This window comes from Dromiciops gliroides, chromosome 2 (genome assembly GCF_019393635.1).
Source record: "Dromiciops gliroides isolate mDroGli1 chromosome 2, mDroGli1.pri, whole genome shotgun sequence".
Lineage (NCBI taxonomy): Eukaryota > Metazoa > Chordata > Mammalia > Microbiotheria > Microbiotheriidae > Dromiciops > Dromiciops gliroides.
In genome coordinates, this window is record NC_057862.1 from 441,460,669 (window position 1) to 441,473,535 (window position 12,867).

General features: G+C 40.0%; 1 pseudogene; it reads right to left on the bottom strand.

Moving 5' to 3' along the window:
- Nucleotides 1-769: 769 nt before the first annotated feature.
- On the bottom strand, nt 770-2,395 carry LOC122741223 (annotated as a pseudogene).
- Nucleotides 2,396-12,867: the final 10,472 nt, after the last annotated feature.

Sequence of the window (12,867 nt, forward strand, 5' to 3'; positions counted from 1 at the left end):
CTTAGCCATTCACCAGACTATAGTGCTATGTTGAGAAGTAAGCACAGTTGCAGAGAACAAAGAAGAAGAAGTGGAATCACTTGTGGGTGATCACTTCTTTAAGAAGTGGATGTGAGTGAAACTGTGTCTCTCTCTTCTTGTGTCAAAAATGTAGAGTATTGTAGCATGAATGGACTTTCACCTTCCAAACCCTGGAGTTGTGGGAGATAGTCAACCTTGAAAGATGGGCAACCTTGGGAAATGGGTGCTTTGAGTTCTTGAGGCTTAATTTAATTCCTCATTCTCTACATCACATTAACTTTGATCATAAAAGTATTTTATTATTTTCCAGTTACATGTAAAGATAGTTTTCAACATTTGTTTTTATAAGATTTTGAATTCCAAATTTTTCTCCTTCCCTTCCTCCCCTCCCCCAGACAGAAAGCACAGGATTAAACATCTTAAGCGCATTTCCAGGGAAGCACATACATCTGTGACTGGTTTGTGGCACCACTGACTCCTGGTCTGCAAACATCCTCATGGCTCCTTCATGGCCTGCCTTGAAAAGATGGTATATAGTTTTCTGAAGAGGTCAATGGCAGAGTGTGGAGTGCCATATTAAGGCACACAAAGTATTCTTTTAGATTTCATAAACTTAGCAACTCTAAGTTACAAATGGCATTCAAGCCCTAATCCGGGTCCTGTCATTTCCAGAGCCAGAAATATGAATGTTATACATCCTTCTCCCATCATGAAACACTGGGCTGACAACTCCTTTCTGTAGGACTGTTTAGAGTGGAATATTTGCATGCTTCTTCCAGGGGCAGGACTGCTTTTTGCTTGCTAATACATCTAGGTCATGGCAGATCTGGGCTCAAGTTGTATAAGGCTGGATGATATCCACAAACCCTCTCACTGTGGCAGGGAAGGGATTTGCAAACTTCTCCACATACTCTGCTTCAGCAGCTTCCACATTCTCTTTTCCTCTGAAAATGATTTTAACTGTACCCTTTGCCCCCATAACTGCAATCCCAGCTTTCGGCCAAGCATAAATGACATTACCACGTAAGTGTTTGGAGCTCATCACATCATAGGCACTACCATATGCCTTCCGTGTGATTATAATGATTTGGGGCACAGTTGTTTCTGCAAATGTATAAAGTAGTTTTGCCCCATGTTGGATGATGCCCCCATACTCCTGAGCTGTACCAGGCAAAAAGCCAAGCACGTTGACAAAAGTTATCAGTGGTATATTGAAAGCATCAAAAAATTGGGCAAAATGAGCACCTTTCACAGAAGAATTAATGTCCAATCACCCTGATGCCACTTTGGGCTGGTTGCCTACAATCCCAACAGTCTTTCCATTCATCCTCACAAAGCCAATAATGATATTGTTGGCATAACTGGGCACAATCTCAAAAAATTCTCTCTCATCAACAATTGCATGGATTATATCCACCATGTCATATTTGGTAGATTCCAATGGGACAAACATGTCCAGCTCAGGAACAAGGTGGTCACACTGATCGTGATATTTGCGTATTGGAGCTGGATCCTGGTTACTTAAAGGTAAGTAGTTAAAGAACTCATGGAGCTTCAATAGGGCATGTATGTAATTTTCAAAGCTCTGTGTGCCACCCCTGACATCGTTGTATGTGTCTTGGTACTACCAAGCTTTTCCTGGGTGACATCCTCATTGGTGACAGATTTTACTATATCTGGGTCCATGCTGAATAGAGAGGATGTGTCCTTCACCATGAATGTGAAGTCTGTTAAGGCAGGGGAATAGACAGTGCCTCCCACACATGGGCCCATGATCAAAGAGGTTTGTGGGACAACTCTGGAAGCCATGACATTCCTCAAAAATATATCAGCATAGCCAGCCAAGGATTCTACCCCTTCTTGGAGCTGAACTCCTCCAGAATCATTCAGTCCAATCATTCACAGGAGCCCCAACTAGCATAGTTTGATCCATGATTTTACAGATCTTCTGGACATGAGCTCCTGACAGGCTTCCTCCAAACACTGTCAAATCCTGACTGAAGATATAAACCAATTTTCCATTGATCCGGCCCTGGCCAGTTACCACACTGTCCCCAGGAAACTTCTTTTTATCAGATGCCGTTCCAAAATCAGCACATCTGTGTTCTACAAACATGTCACTTTCAACAAAACCCCCAGGATCCAACAAGACTCCGATTCGCTCTCTGGCTGTTAGTTTTCCCCGTTTGTGCTGGGCATCAATACGAGACTTACCACCTCGGAGTAGTGCTTCTTGGAGTTTCCTTTCGATGCGCTCATTAACAGTGATGGGCTGGCTGCAGTATCTCTGGGCCTGCTCCATCTAGCGCCTGGTACTGCTCACCAGAGTGCACTAGACAGTCCTGGCCGCCATAGCCCGCAGTGCAACAGCCATCTTTGTTCTGGCTTCCTGTCCACCTCTCACGTTCACTTTGAATAAGTGTCTTTTGGTTTAGCAAGATGTCATATAGTCTGATTTTGCTGGAGAGATTCAGTGGAAATGGAATCTTATGAGTTGCCTGTTGATATGGACAGTTATCACTGAACTCAGTCAGTTGGCTAGCATTTATCTATTCCTTACTATGTGGCATGTACTGTTCTTAGCTCTGGGGATACAAAGAAAGGAAAAAAGACAGTTCCTACTGTGACAATAAAAGGTAGGGCATGGGGTGGAGAAGAAGAAGGAACAGTATACAAACAACTATATACAAATAGGATTACAGGCTAAACAAGCTCACAGTGAAGACATGGAGGTTAAGGAGCATTGAAAAAGATTTCTTGAAATAGATGGGACTTTAGCTGAGACTAGTATTTCAAGGACCCATTTTATATATATATATGTAGGTGAGGCAATTGGGGTTAAGTGATTTGCCCAGGGTCACACAGCTAGTAAATGTCAAGTGTCTGAGGTTGGATTTGAACTCAGGTCCTTCTGAATCCAGGACCAGTGCTCTATCCACTGTGCCACTTAGCTGCCCCTTATATATCCATCTAAGCTACAATTTGATAGAAAGAGGTTTCCACAGATTCTCTGATCACCTCAATAACAATTCATACAAAAGGCTTCACAGACTAGCGGGGCCATACTGACTTCTTTCCTTTGAGCTCCTATAGCACTCTGCACTACTCTTTGGGAAGTGAATAGTGCATTATCCTTTAGGATTATTTAGCTATTTGGGGCTTATCAGACAATAAGCATTTATCAAGTAGTAGTATGTGTACTGGTACACAAAGGCAAAAACATAGTCCTTGCTTTCAAGGAGCTCACATTCTGATGGGGGAGACAAAGAGATAAAAAACTGGACATGTAAGATATATACAAGATAAATGTAAAGTGATCTAAGAAGCAAAGTCTTAGCAGTATGGAGAAAAGGGAAAGGCCGTTGGAGTTGGAAAGAGGCCAGGGAAGCCAGGAAGCAGAGGTGAGGGAGAGTACTGCAGCCCCCGGGGAACAACCACGGCAAAGGCATGGGGTTTCAGAGATGGTGGGTCATGTGTAGAACCCATGGAGGGAAACAACAGAGAATAAGATTGGAAAGAAAGAAAAGGGCCAGGCTGTAAACCACTTTAAAAGCCAAACAGAATAATTTCTATTTGATCCTGGATGTAACAGGTAATCAATAAAGTTAAGGGAACAACAGTGACGTAGACAGACCCATGCTTTAGAACATTTACCTGGGCACTTAAGAATTGGCATGGGGAGATCCTTGAGGACCAATCAGAAGTCTATTTCAATATAAGACTTGTGCATTTTTTTTGGTGGGGCAATGAGGGTTAAATGACTTGCCCAGGGTAACACAGCTAGTAAGTGTCAAGTGTCTGAGGTCATATTTGAACTCTGGTCCTCCTGATTACAGGGCTGGAGCTTTATCCACTGTGCCACCTAGCTGCCCTCAGAAGTCTATTTCAATAGTCTCTTTTTCCCCCTGCTAGATAGTAAAACATCAGTGACTAAGTCTGATACACTTAAGGGGATGGGTCTTTCTTACAGCTTCTCACCAAGAATCCCCAACACCTTCAGTACTCATGATATATACTTCGTTGATGTGAATTGAGTTGATGATGTCCACATTTCTGACTAGCTCCCAGAAGACCCAGAAGGAGGTAGAACCTGTTGTATCTGAACATCATATAAAAACAAAGACATTTAGTCTTCTTTTCAGTCATAAAAAAGACCTTGCCAAAGCCCAATCCTTTTTTTTTTTTTGTAGCAATATCCCATTTTTCTTCTTTGTCATTTTGTAGAGTTGGCTCCCTGCTGTCAAGGAGGCTTATCTGCATTCCTGACTGGTGATGGTGCCAGTACCCACAAGCTAAATTGATGTATTTTGGCAAGATAATTTTATTTGGAAATCTAGGTGAATTTTCTGCCGCTCCTGTATTTTTCTTCTCAGAAAAGCTACTATGTTCCATTGTACCTTATCACTGACTATGGAGAACATGACAAATTTCAAATGTGGTCCTCCAGCAAATTGTTTTCATTTAACACATTTTAAAAGTAAATGGCAGGGGGCGGCTAGGTGGCGCAGTGGATAAAGCACCGGCCCTGGATTCAGGAGTTCCTGAGTTCAAATCCAGCCTCAGACACTTAACACTTACTAGCTGTGTGACCCTGGGCAAGTCACTTAACCCCATTGCCCCATTAAAAAAATTAATTAAAAAAAAAAAAAGAAAAAAGTAAATGGCAGGGGGGCAGCTAGGTGGTGCAGTGAATAAAGCACCAGCTCGGGATTCAAGACCTGAACTCAAATCCAGCCTCAGACACTTGACACTAGCTGTGTGACCCTGGGTAAGTCACTTAACCGTCATTGCTCCCCCCCAAAGTAAATGGCAGGCCCTATTAATGGCAATGATTCTGTCAGCACTGCAGTCAACAGAAGGTGTGTGACACAGATGTTTTTGCTTTGGTCCAGGACCAATTTTATGGCTCTAAGGATCTTCCACTTAGGAAACCCCCTCTACCAATGCAGAACTACAACTTATAGTATAAGAAAGTTTTCTGGGGACACTGAGAGCTTACATAGGTTAATGACTTGCCCAGGGTCACACCAGCCAGTATGTCAGAGGCCAGACTTGAACTCAGATCTTTTGGACTTTGAGATCAGTTTTCCATCCACTTCTTTAAGAACCGTAATATAAAAGGCACAGTAAAAAAAGTACTAGTTCTGGAGTCAGAAAGGCCCAAGTTTAAATCTTCCTTTTGCTGCTTACTGACATTGTAACCTTGGATAAGGTCACTTAGCCTTCCTGGGCCTCAGTCCTCCCATCTGTGAAACAAGAAGTTTGCATTGGAGGGCTACCGAGGGCTTTTCAATTACATATATGTATGAATCAAATATTTATTATACTTTGTACAGGATCTTGTGCCAAATACTTGAGGAGGGGGGAAGGGGGGCGGGAAGAGACACTATCTAGTGGAGGAGATAAGACACCACAGAAGTTACTATAATACGATGGAAGGGACTCGGTAACAAAAGAATGTCATTAAGGCTTAGAGATCCCTTCTAGAGAATTACTTTTTAAACAAAACTGAAAGTTCATATGTAGCACTGATTTCTAATTAGTTGTTCTTGCTCCTATGGATTTCTATCAGCTTGGATGAGATATGCTCTACCCAGAACTTGACAGGATCATGGAATTTAGAACTGGGAGGAACTTTGGAGCCAGGTCATCTGGTCCAACCTCCTCATTTTATAAATGAGGAAACAGGCCCATAGAGGTTAAGGAATCCATTTAAGGTCACACAGGTAGCAAGTAGCAAAGCTGGGTCACAGAATCACAGGTTTAAGGAACCTTAGATGTCATCAAATCCAACCCCCTATTTTATATATAAGGAGACAGATTTAGAGAGGCTGTTACTTGTCCAGGGTCACATATTAGCAAGGGTCTGAGGTCTTCCTGATTTCAAGTCCAATATACTATTTGTTATGCCACACTGACTGTTCTTAGGAACAAGGTTTTTCCTTTTTGTTTTGATTTTTACAACATGACTAATGCAGAAATATGTTTAATGTGATTGTACATATATAACCTATATCAGATTGCTTGCTTTCTGTCTTGCGGAGGACGGAGGAAAAGGAGGGAGAAAAATCTGGAACTGAAAATCTTATGGAAAAATAAAAAATAAAATAAAAAAATAAAAATCTTATGAAAAGAAATTAGATTAGTGTGGATACTCAAGTGAACCACCCACCTCAGCCTCCTTGGTAGCAGAAATTACAGATACCCATCAACCCTCTTGGTTCATTCTGATCATATTCTTGAAACATACCTAAATGTATTTCCTGATTCAACAGTTTCAAATGGGGATTATATTTTTATAGAAAATGTAAATGCATTGGATTACTTCTAGAGCTCCTTTCAACACTGCAATTCTATGAGTTTGAATTTGATGGATAAAAACTATTAAATGAAAAGAAGACTTTAGAAAATTTCTGAGCCCAACTTTTCACTCTTTAGAGTTAGCAGAGATCTCTCTGTCCTGTAGAAGAGCCAGGGGCCAGATGCCTTCAAGCCCACAGGTCTTTTAAAATTCTTTCTAAGCTTTGATGCCCCCATAAACTGGAAGCTCTTGCCTTAAGGAAAAGGGCATGGAACCAGCTACTTAAAAAAAAAACAGGAACACAGAGACCTAAAAAGGATTTGTGCAACAATTTAAATTTTCAGGTCATATGATTACTTTTTTTTTAATCCATAGAGAATATTAAAATTTGCTTCTGCCCTATTCCTTAGAGAAGTAAATGCTCTAAGATTCATGTGGCTTAAAAGAAAAAGACCAAACTAGATGTTCAAAGACAAGAAGTCCTAAGCTCAGCAGTCTCAGACACTTACTAGCTGTGTGCACCTTGAGGAAGTCACTTAGCTTCTCTGTGCCTCAGTTTCCTCATCTGTAAAGTGAGGATTATAGGAGGCACCTAGGTGGTGCAGTGGATAGATCACTAGCCCTGGAGTTGAGGACCTGAGTTTAAAGCACAGCTCAGATACTTGACACTCGTTGTATGACCCTGAGCAAGTCACTTAACCCCTCATTCCCAACCCCCATGAGGATTATAATAGCACCAACCTATCAGGCTTGTTGTAGGATCAAATGAGATAACATTTGTAAGTCACCAAACAGGATGTCCCCAAGTATTAATGCAGCTTTAAGCTGTTAAAGATGTATAAATGCTAACTGACATTATTACCCACACCTTCTTTATCCAACTACATCTTTCAATGCTTCCTCTCTTCAAGCAAGACATTATCCCCTCATATTCTTGCTTGTTCTCAACTCTGTACTTTTGCTCACGCTGCTTCTCTTTCTGGCAAATGCCCTTCCCTATTCTGTCCACTTACACGAACCTTCTGTTTCCTTCAAAACTTCTTCTGGACTTCTGGTCAGATTAGCTTTGGTCCAGGAAGCTTGCTCTGACTCATTTTTGATCATGCTGACTTTCTTTCTAGTTCAAACCCCCTTAGCTCATATGTCATGTTATGTGGTATTCTTGCACTCATTTTCTACTTAGGAATTGTCCTCCAGCTGTGTTTTGGGTGTATGCCATTTCTCCCAAGCTAGACTGCAAGTTCTCATAGACTGGGATCATTCACAGGGCCATATGTTTAGAGCTAGCTGAAAGAGACTAGAGAGGTCATATGGTCCAGTCCTCTCCTTTACTGGATAAGGGAACTGGGGACAAGAGAAGTCAAATGACTTCCTCAAACATCATTTGGCATATCTAGGATTCAAACCTAGGTCCTCTATCTCTGAATCCAGAGCTCTTACCACTTCCCCATGCTGTTTCAATGTCTTATACTTCCTTTGTGTGGCCCTTAGGGCTCAATAGTACTACAGACACAGTAAATGCATAATTGGTTCTTATTGAGTGCATGGATGGATGAATAGATGAATGAATATATTTTGGCATCGATAGGCTTCCAAGATGTTAATCCACTTAACAATGAAAGATGCCAAGTGTGATGTTTTGAACATTTTTATTTCCCTGTGCTGTGTAAATACTATCCTGTCTGGAATATTCTATCAGACATAATTTGTATACTTAAGAAAGTTTAATACATGGTTGAGCATAGTAATGGAATCAAGCTGGTTAGTATTGGTTAACACAACAAAAACTGACCAGTGAGTCACATCCGGCCTGATTAGGTCCAGGAAATGGAAAAAAAACCTAATAGCATTAATATATTTCCTCATAAACTTTATTAGCTATTTCAGCTAAATGCTTCAGGAGGAACTAAGTCTTTTTATACTATTTTTATCCCATTTCTCTCACAATCCTGTTCAGTCATTTTAGCTTACTGTCTTAGGAGATACTCGTCCTCTACCTCATATGTGCTGGTGATGTTAAGTGGCCAGATAACAAATAATGGAATTATACCATTCAAATGGACCTTAAGCACCTGAACAAGAGTCAGTTCTGGCTCTACTGCAAATTAGCTCTATGACCTCAGGCAAAGTTATTCCAGATCTCTTGATCTCAGTTTCCTCAACTGTAAAATAAGGAGGTTGGATCAAATGATATTTGAGGATCCCCCATGTTCTAAAATTCTGATAATTTTGCCTATTTAAAAAAATTCTCAAGCACTTATTTTTTCTCCTTTCCACTTCTCTCCCCACTGGGGGAAAAACAAACAAACAAACAAAAAACAACCCTTCCCCTCCAAAAGAGTAAAGCTGAATAATTCCCATGTTGGACAAATCTAAAAATGTGTCTCATTCTGTGTATCCATCAGCTGTTCATAAAGGGAAGGGTCGGGCAGCTAGCCACCTAGCAGTGGATAGAGCACTGGCCCTGGATTCAAGAGTACCTGAGTTCAGATCCGGCCTTAGACACTTGACACTTACAAGCTGTGTGACCCTGGGCAAATCACTTAACCCCCATTGCCCTGCAAAAAAAAAAAAAAAAGAAAAAGAAAAAGGAAAAAAAGGAGATGGGTCACTTTCTTCCTTATTTGTATTCTGGAATCATGAATGACATTTGGATTGATTTCCATTCCTAAGTCTATCAAAATTGTTTATCTTTTACAACATTGATATTATAATTTTTTTTCCTGGTTCTAATTACTGCCCTTTGAGTCCATACAAGTCTTCCAAGGTTTCTCTTTTTTTTTCTTAATTTCTTTTAGCATAATAGTATCCTATTACATTTATCCCATAATTTGTTAGCCATTCCCCAATGGATGGGTGACGCCTTAGTTTCTACATCTTTACTTCCCCAAAAAGAGCTGCTATAAATATTTTTGGTACATCTAGGGCCTTTTCCTTTTTCTTTGATCTCCTTGGCATATAGACCTAGTCATTATATTTTGGGGGTCCAAGGGTATACATAGTTTAGCAACTTTTTGGAAATGGTTCCAGATTGCTTTCCAGAATGTCCATACCCATTTATAGTTCCACCAACAGTGCATCAATGTGTCTGTTTTCCAGACGCAACATTTGTCATTTGTCATTTTCCCTTTTTGTCAGCTTTGCCAATCTGATAAGTATGAGGTAGAACTTCAGCATTGCTTTAATTCACATTTCTCCAATTATTAGTGGCATGGGACATTTTTTTCATATGGCTATAGATATCTTGAATGTCTTCCCTTGAGAATTGCATGTACACATTCTTTGAACAGACATCTATTGGGAAAGTCTTGCCTATAATTTTATTCTATTACCATGTCTCTAACATAATGTAACTGTTTTTGAGTCTAAAAGGGATGGCCTGAAGCTGATATCAAGTCATGAAGGACAAACACTAAATTACCTAAGTTCCTTTTAGTCCTTTTTTGGATTTGTCTAGCATGGTGCAAAAAATAATCTTGGGTTTTTTTTGTGTGGTTTGTTTGTTTGTTTGTTTGTGAGGCAATTGAGGTTAAATGACTTGCCCAGGGTTACACAACTAGTAAATGTCAAGGGTCTGAGGCCGAATTTGAACTCAGGTCCTCCTGAATCTAGGGCTGGTGCTCTATCCACTGTGCCACCTAGCTGCCCCCAAAAATAATCTTTGTTGGGAAAACAAGGAAGTAAATGGAATGCAGGAGAGGAAGAGCTTGACAACTACAAAAAGCTGCACTGGGACTTACTGGGGAGCTGAGGTAAGTAGGAGCATCAGATTAGGGAACTGGGCAACACAAAGACAAAGTTGGAAACTGTCAGTAGTGATGCAACTTGCCTCTGTGCAATGTGTTGCCTTTACCATCTCCAGTTGGTATTTTTGATAAGCAATGGCTACACACAGGCATTGCAAAATAGATACTACTAGTGCAATTAAAATTTGTTGGTTGGACTTTGTCCTTTGGCTATGGCACAGTGGATCCATAATTAATGGGATCCATGGTGACTAAGACCAAGGCATGCTGTTTCTTTTACCCAGCTCAAAAATACAACAATACTTTTTTTTTAATCCAACAATACTTAATTCCAGCTTTGGCTAAATGGGGGTGGGGGCTACTGGTGAAGTACAGGGCTTGAGGAGATGCAAAAGATTCTTGTCATAACTGAGAGATGAGAGCTGGTAGGAGCATATGAACTTTGCCCTCATCTGTAGGTACAATTGCTTCATTCAAATCACAGCTTATGCATAGATAACAAATGGAGCATGATATTTACTGTTGATACAATGACATTAAAAGCAAATGAAGGCTATTGGGCCCTATAGTGACTGACCTAGTTTTCCTGACATTTTTTTTTTATTCCCACAAATACTTAGTGTCTCAAAATCCAACCTTCTTCATATAAAAACCAGCACATGACTTTCTTTCCCTCTTTGGTTTTCTGGGACTGACACCAGGTTGTTCCAACCACACCCCTGGCACAGGTTTGAACAACCATGATAATGGTATTCCTGTTGTTCCTAGGAGTGCAGCTTGTAAGTGTTGGAAACTTGCCAACCTCAAAATGTTCTCTGTCTTTGGTTTTGGTTGATATTAAACAGATCAAAGAAAAATACTTTTTGGGAATGCTGGTTGTATACAATAGTGCAGATTCTTTCTCTATGGCTGCTGAGAAAATGTTTGCACCAATTAATTGGCCAAATCATTCACTATTCAACATGGAACTATAGTACTTATGGAGTTGAAGATCACAGAGTTAGGTATATATAAGAAGAATTGTTTTCTGGCATTGAAAAATTTTGAGAGACATAATTTCTGAGAAATTCAATCATGTTATTTGTAATGTCAGCATGTTTATTAATTTAAAAATGGCCGTTTGGCTGTCTCTCTTAGACCAGCTCATAGTTTATGTGACCTTGAAAAAGTGGATGTTCCTAAGGGTGGCAATCATATCTGATTAGTTAACAATTAGTGAGAGAATGAATATTATGAGAGGGTGGGCTATATTACAATAAGGGTCCTGAGGTATGCCACTTGGATCAACCCAAATCTTGGTCAAAGAGACTCATCAATTTTCATATCACCTATCTGACAAAAGGGAGAATCAACCTTTTCCCAGGCCTATCTGAATAAACACAATAAGCAGGAATCCTCTCATTAGGCCAAACTTAAAATTTCTCTTACTGTCTGATTAGATCTTGGCCTGGGTAAATCTTTGAAAGAGATTTCCCACACTGGTTGATTTTTGGATGAGAAAGTAGAAATGGGAAAAGCTTTGGTCCTAATTCAATAATTAGTTATTAAAATAAGAGAGAGATAAAATTTCTCTCAGTTTATTTTTCTACAGTATTACTCTATGTTTACAAAAATTAAATTTTAGTCTTTTTTTTTCAATTAACAAAGTTCTGCCTTCTCTCTCACACATCTTAAACTTCCTGATGGACTTCTCTATTGCATATAGGTCTCTTAAAATCATTATGTCCAAAACAGAACTCATTACCCTCTGTCCTAAATCTACTCCTCCAAAATTTCAACTTTAAGACCATCACCATGCAATAACACAGGCGCAAAAATTTGGTGTCACACTCTATTCTTCCCTCTCTCTTACCCTCCTATCCAATCAGTTTGTTAGGACTTCTCAATTCAACCTCCATAATATCACTTATATCTATCTATCACCTTCTTTCTACTTCCATAGCAACCAATCATGCCTTCATCTTCTCTCTCCCAGACTGTTCTAACAGGGTCAGGAATGGTCTCCTTGCTTCTAGTGTCTTCCTTATCTTCCACACAGCCTCCAAAATAATCTTTTTAATGCACAGATCTGACTGTGTCATTCTCTCTTCAAAATCTTCAGTGACTTCTTCTGTCTCTAAGATAAGATACGAATTCCCCTGCTTGGCATCCAAAACTTTTTATAATCTAACTTTAAGAACCATGGAACCTTTCCATCTAACTTGCAGCAGAATCCTTGTGTGGTATGATGTGCTGTGATATGGTGTGTGTGTGTGTGTGTGTGTGTGTGTGTGTGTGTGTATGTGTGCATGCGTTCATGGATAGTTAGATGGCACAGTGGATAGAGTTCTGGGCCGGGAGTAAGAAAGACTCTTCTTCTGTTCAAATCTCCCTTCAGACAACTTACTAGATCTGCTTGCCTCAGTTTCCTCAAATGTAAAATGAGCTGGAGAAGGAAATGACAAACCACTCTAGTATCTTTGCCAAGAAAGCCCTAACTAGGGTCACAAAGAGTCTGACATGATTGAAATGACTGAACAATAATATATACATATACATACATACATATTTACATATGTGTTTATGTAGTATCTTCTATTAGAATGTGAACTCCTCCAGAGCAGTGGTTGTCATCTTCATTTTATGTGTTTCCCTCCATTAGAATATAAGCTTCCTGAGGTCAGGGCCTGTCTTTCTTTTTGTTTGTATTTGTATTCCCAGTGGTTAGCCAGTGCCTGATACATAGTAAGTATTTAATAAATGCTTATTGACTATCGACTGAACCCCTGAAAGGGTTTTAGGAACCCCCAGGGATTCCTG